Genomic DNA, 5,191 nt, shown 5'->3' on the forward strand with positions numbered 1-5,191 from the left:
TCAGTGCCACTGTCACTTTCATAACATCATACCCATGATGGTTTTCTTGTACTTCAGATGTTTTATGATATCCAGGGCTTGCTGGTGTAAGATAGCTAGATTCTGGAGGTGTCATAAGGGCAAGAATTTTGTTTCTTTATTCATATGCTGGCCTCTAGCCATCTGGCTGACACTGTTGTTAATAAGTCTGTTGGTGCCTGATAGTAATAAGCCTCTAGAGTTGTAGGTAGAGCTGGTCGTCCCAGATGGTAGCAGACCTCTGGTTTTCCCGGGTGGTAACAGGCCTCCAGAGACGTAGGGAGAACCGGTAGTGTCTCAAGTCTGCTGGTCTCTGTCATTCCAGGTGGAGAGAGGGTCCAGGAAATAGGGCACTCAGGAAGCTGTTGATTGCCTGTGTCTCCTGCTCCATGGTGGTTGGTGCTATTTCCTGATGGATGCGGGTCTCTGACACTGATGATTGAGTGTCTCCAGGATCATTGTTCCCTGAGGGTTGCCTGTGTTTAGGACTGTTGTTCCCTGATGTTTCTCTACCTCCAGGACTGCAGATGGAGATTGGGTCCGGGAAATGAATCATACTTGGAGATGGAGAATCAAACACACTATGAGGGAATCTGGTGCAGATAGCCATGGCAGTTGTTTGCTGATAGCTACTAGTCTCTGGGATTGCAGCAGTGATGGGGTCCCAGGAGATGGAACAGATCCTGGAGCTGGAGCATGGCACTCCCTGGCAGGATGGAACTTGGAGGGCCTGGGCAGACCATTCCTCTACAACTGGGCTCTAGTAAGGCAGGGGTTGGGTCAGGACTCTCTCCTGTTGTTTCTCAATTGCTTCCTCTTTCCCAGACTGCAGATGAGGCCCAGGAGATGGCAAGTGGGGCACACTATGGTGGGGCTTGGGGGGCAGTCTGGCACAGATGGCCCAGGGCATACTGACTTTCTCCTGGCAGGCTCTGTTGTTACCTGATGGGTCACTTTGTATGTTGTTAAATAATATTAGCAGTAATTTACTAGAATGTAATTTCTATAGTTTATCATTAAATAAAAAAAATGTTCCTTAGAAAACTGATGAAGAAATGTAAGAAAAACCTTACATGAAAACCTTAAAGAAATGTAGCCGTATACTGTTTTAGTTTATAAACATGATAATTGGGTGTCCATGTCCTTGTGTGATGTGTACCATACATTAAATCATTTTACAACATGAGTACATTATTTCCCTGTTGTGGAGAAGAAAAGAAAAGAAATCAGCTTTTGAAATTTCTTTTACAGTGTTCTCCATTTTTATAAATTCCTAGAAAATTTTATATTTCATTTTTTCAGTCTGCATACATATTAAACATAACTTAAAAAGTCAATTATGTTATTCATAGCTTAAGAAGTTGCAACTAAGGAATACAATATGTTGGGGAAAATAGCTGTTTTGTGAGAATAACTGCTGTCCTCTAGGTATCTATCTACCACACAGCAGAATGTTTTATAATCTTTCCAGTGTGTTGCTATGAGTATGGGCAGGTTTTCAGCAGATGTTGTCAGTTAATTTTATGAGGCCACAGGTAAATGTCCAAAAATGTTATACAATCATGTCTCCAAATCTGCCTTTTTTTCCAATGACTTTTAACAGAATATCTAAGTTTATGGCAAATCCCATGTGGTTTAAGGCGATTCACAGAGGCTGTTACAAATGCTATAAGACTTTTACAGAGTGAATTTTCCCTGTATAATGAAGCAGCAGATTGAGCTTATCATAATAAAATACAATTTCATCTTACATCAAAACTGTATAAAAGTCTGATAAACCATCTGCATATAAGAAAACTAAAATAAGAATGTTCTATGACTTTATTTTGTTTCTTTGAAATCTATATATGTCAAATAATTTACTGATATATTTTTGGGAAAATGTTTGACACAAAACTCCACATCTGGTAGAATATTGTCCCTATTAGCATTATTTTTTCAGAGTTATATGAGTAATAGAACATTTCATTTTTTGCATGTGTGCATGCAAAAGCATATACATGCACAAAGGTGTACGTATATATGGAGGCCAGGCCAAACAGTTGTTCCTCAGGTGCTGCCTGCTTCTGCTATTAGTTTGGAACTTACCAAGTAGGCCAAGCTAACTTGCCTGGGACTTCCTGGCATCCAGCTTCGCATACATTTCAAGTGACTGATTGTAAGAACAAAAATTGTTCTAAGCTTTGGAACATGGGTTCTGGAATTTTGAATGTTGCGTCTTATGTCCCTGTGATTGAAAGGCAAATTGTACTAACTGTGCTATCTCACAGACCCGGTATTATTTCTTTGTTGCTGTTGTTTGTTGTTTGTTTGTTTTGAGAGAGGGTCTTCCTATGTAGTTATGGCTGTTCATAACTCACTGTTTTGAAAACTCAAAAAGAACTCTGTCTGCCTCTCCCTCCCACATGCTTTGATAAAAGGTGTGCACCGCCACCCTCAGATTTAGTGTTAATTTTTTAATATCATTAATATCTGGTTCTACTTTCATCCCCTATAATGACGCTGTATGATCACCTTTAGTGCACTTCATGTTGTGAATATTTGGCCTGGAACGTTTTTGACATGAGAAATGACTACTAATTTCTATTTTGAGTCTAGGTGATCTCAGTTTTATATTAGAAAAGAATATCATCTGCCTTCATTTTTATATACTTAAAAAATTCAGTTGTGTTGGGTTTTACCATAGGTCTCTTATCTGTCTAGTCTAGTCTCTTGTTCTTGGTCACCCAAGAAATGTCAGGTAAGGGTTTGGTCTGATGGAGGGGTTGATGATTACATTTCTCTTTTCGTACCCTGCAGCATAGCTTCTCACACCAAAGATACTAGAACTTAGTTGGTAAAGGCTCTATGTAGGCACCAGCTTGGCTCTTCTATATTCAATGAGTTATGTGGGTATTGTTCTCAGCAATGGGGAGTACACTGTCAATTTTCTGATAGCAAACCATTATCTTGGCAACAGCCTGGGTTACTGTTTCCATGAGAACCCCCTTGGCCAACAACTCAATTGAATGCAACCCAATGGAGGTACTGGATGGCTTGTTTGGTGATAACAGATGGACATTTGGGATTCTCTGTGCCCTATTATTAGGAAAACTCAAGGATCTGCTTCATATATTTTAGGACGTTTTTACTGCACTAGGTTTCTATACCATCCCTCAAATGACCCACTTTCTATCTGTTTTTCTCATATTCTCTTCTTCAACTTTATCCCCCATCCCCTCATCACCTGATCCTCCTGTTCACATCACCCCCAATCTCAGTACACCTGTAAAATCTATTCTATTTTCCACTCCCAGAGATATCCATGTGTCCCTCTAATCCCTTTCTAACCTATAAAAGTAACCACCCTCTCCAAGTCTTTCTATTGTAAGCTCTCTATCATTAATTTAAAGGCAAATATCCACATACAAGTGAATATACTCCATAAGTCTATATCTGGGTCTGGGGTATCTCCTTAAGATGACTTTTCTAAATCTATTTATTTGCCTACAATATTCATATTTTAAAACAGGTAAACTTCCACTGTGTAAGTTTACCACAATAAATGGAAAAGTCTTTACGTCTTAAGGCCTGCTTCCAATGACATGCTTTCTCCAAGTCCACATCAATTAAAGCTATGAAAATAGTGCCACCAACTAGGTATCAAGGATTTAAACATCTGATATTATAAAGGGCACTTTTATTCAAAACACTGTATACCATTAGGCAGTTTTGCTAATGTGAAAAGTGAGGGTGCAGCTATTTGGAAATTATCCTAAAAAAGTTATCTGACACTTAACATGTATGGAGGATGTGCATACGTTCTTAGCACTATGGAGAAAACCCAAGTTGACAACATACAATGCACTTAGTGTAAAGTATGACTTATGATCGTTCAAAAAAACTACCCAAATACTTCTAGTCATAGGGTATATTTCATGATTATGAGTTATCCAGAACATTTCTTTTCCTCTCTTGTCACCCACAAGCCTTTAGGCTTACGTACAAATGGATCACATTTTGGGGTGTGTGTGAATTAATTCTCTACCCTACATAATCCTGTTAATGCAAAATCATCTCCCTCAACACTAACTGAACTCATTTTAACAATCATCTTTTTTCAAAACTTTTTAAGCTTTTTGTAAAACCAAAGCTTTTATGTCAGCCAAGGGTCCTCTTTTGTTTTCTGTGTGCAAGAGAGTGAACATGGGGTAGATGCTTCTAACACTCCATTACTATTTATAGGCCAGTGGCATTGTGCTCTTAAAATAGGGAATTTTTTATTCTTTTAATTTTATGCTATTATAATATACTAACACAATTTTCTCCTCTCTTCTAGATCCTTTCATATACATATGTTTGCTCTCTTTGACACTCACGACTTCTTTTTCATTAATTGTTGTTATATTCCTACATGCATGAATACAATCTACTCAGTATGTGTTGTAGTAGTACTTATTTATATGTACTTTCAAGTTTTATCATTTGATATTGTATAGCTCATTGGTGAGTACTTCCCTGGGAAACAATATTTCTTTTGTTTTCAGGATTTCTTAGTGACCTGCAGTTCTTCATCTAAGTTTGATCTCATGAGTATTTTTTGCATATGTTTTGAATCTCATATGATACCAGAAACTTGTCTCTGTTTCTACATTTTCTATGTATAATCCCTATTTAGTTAAATATTTTTGCAGATGGTTCACTGTCCTTTTGTTTTACAGTTTTATTTCTATTATTCTGTATTTCAAAATCTTTTGTTCTCTACATTTTCCACGTTAATGCCTTTTACGATATTTCAGATGCATATTCTGATAACAATTCCCTGTCTTTGAAGTAAGTATTTCACTTTCATTGTCTTTATTTCAGTACCTGACACTTGGGCTAAGAGAGAAAACCTGGTTTTAAAACTACTGTCAATAACAGAAATTTTTCTTAAAATTGTAAACACTTTTGAAATCCTCAATGAATTTGCTGAAAAAAAGATCTTTGGCAATTATATATAACATATTATATATATATATATACATATATATGTTACAACAAGATATACTCAGAGATTTTACTCAATTTAATGAATGAGATCTTTTAATTAAATAATAATGCTTTTGCAATAATAAAAAAAGTCAAACATATATACCATGGTTGATGGAAAGTGAAGTTCATCAACATGGTGGTCTGAATGAGAATGGTCCCA

The 5,191-nt window shown here is 37.0% G+C and overlaps 1 non-coding gene across 1 annotated transcript; it reads left to right on the top strand.

Annotated features, from left to right (window-relative positions):
* Positions 1–1,118: 1,118 nt before the first annotated feature.
* LOC127202416 (small nucleolar RNA U13) lies at positions 1,119–1,223 on the top strand. Its single transcript, XR_007832299.1, has one exon. It is a non-coding gene; the product is annotated as a small nucleolar RNA U13 (small nucleolar RNA).
* Positions 1,224–5,191: the final 3,968 nt, after the last annotated feature.

The sequence above is a fragment of the Acomys russatus genome, chromosome 18 (genome assembly GCF_903995435.1).
Source record: "Acomys russatus chromosome 18, mAcoRus1.1, whole genome shotgun sequence".
Taxonomy (NCBI): Eukaryota; Metazoa; Chordata; class Mammalia; order Rodentia; family Muridae; genus Acomys; species Acomys russatus.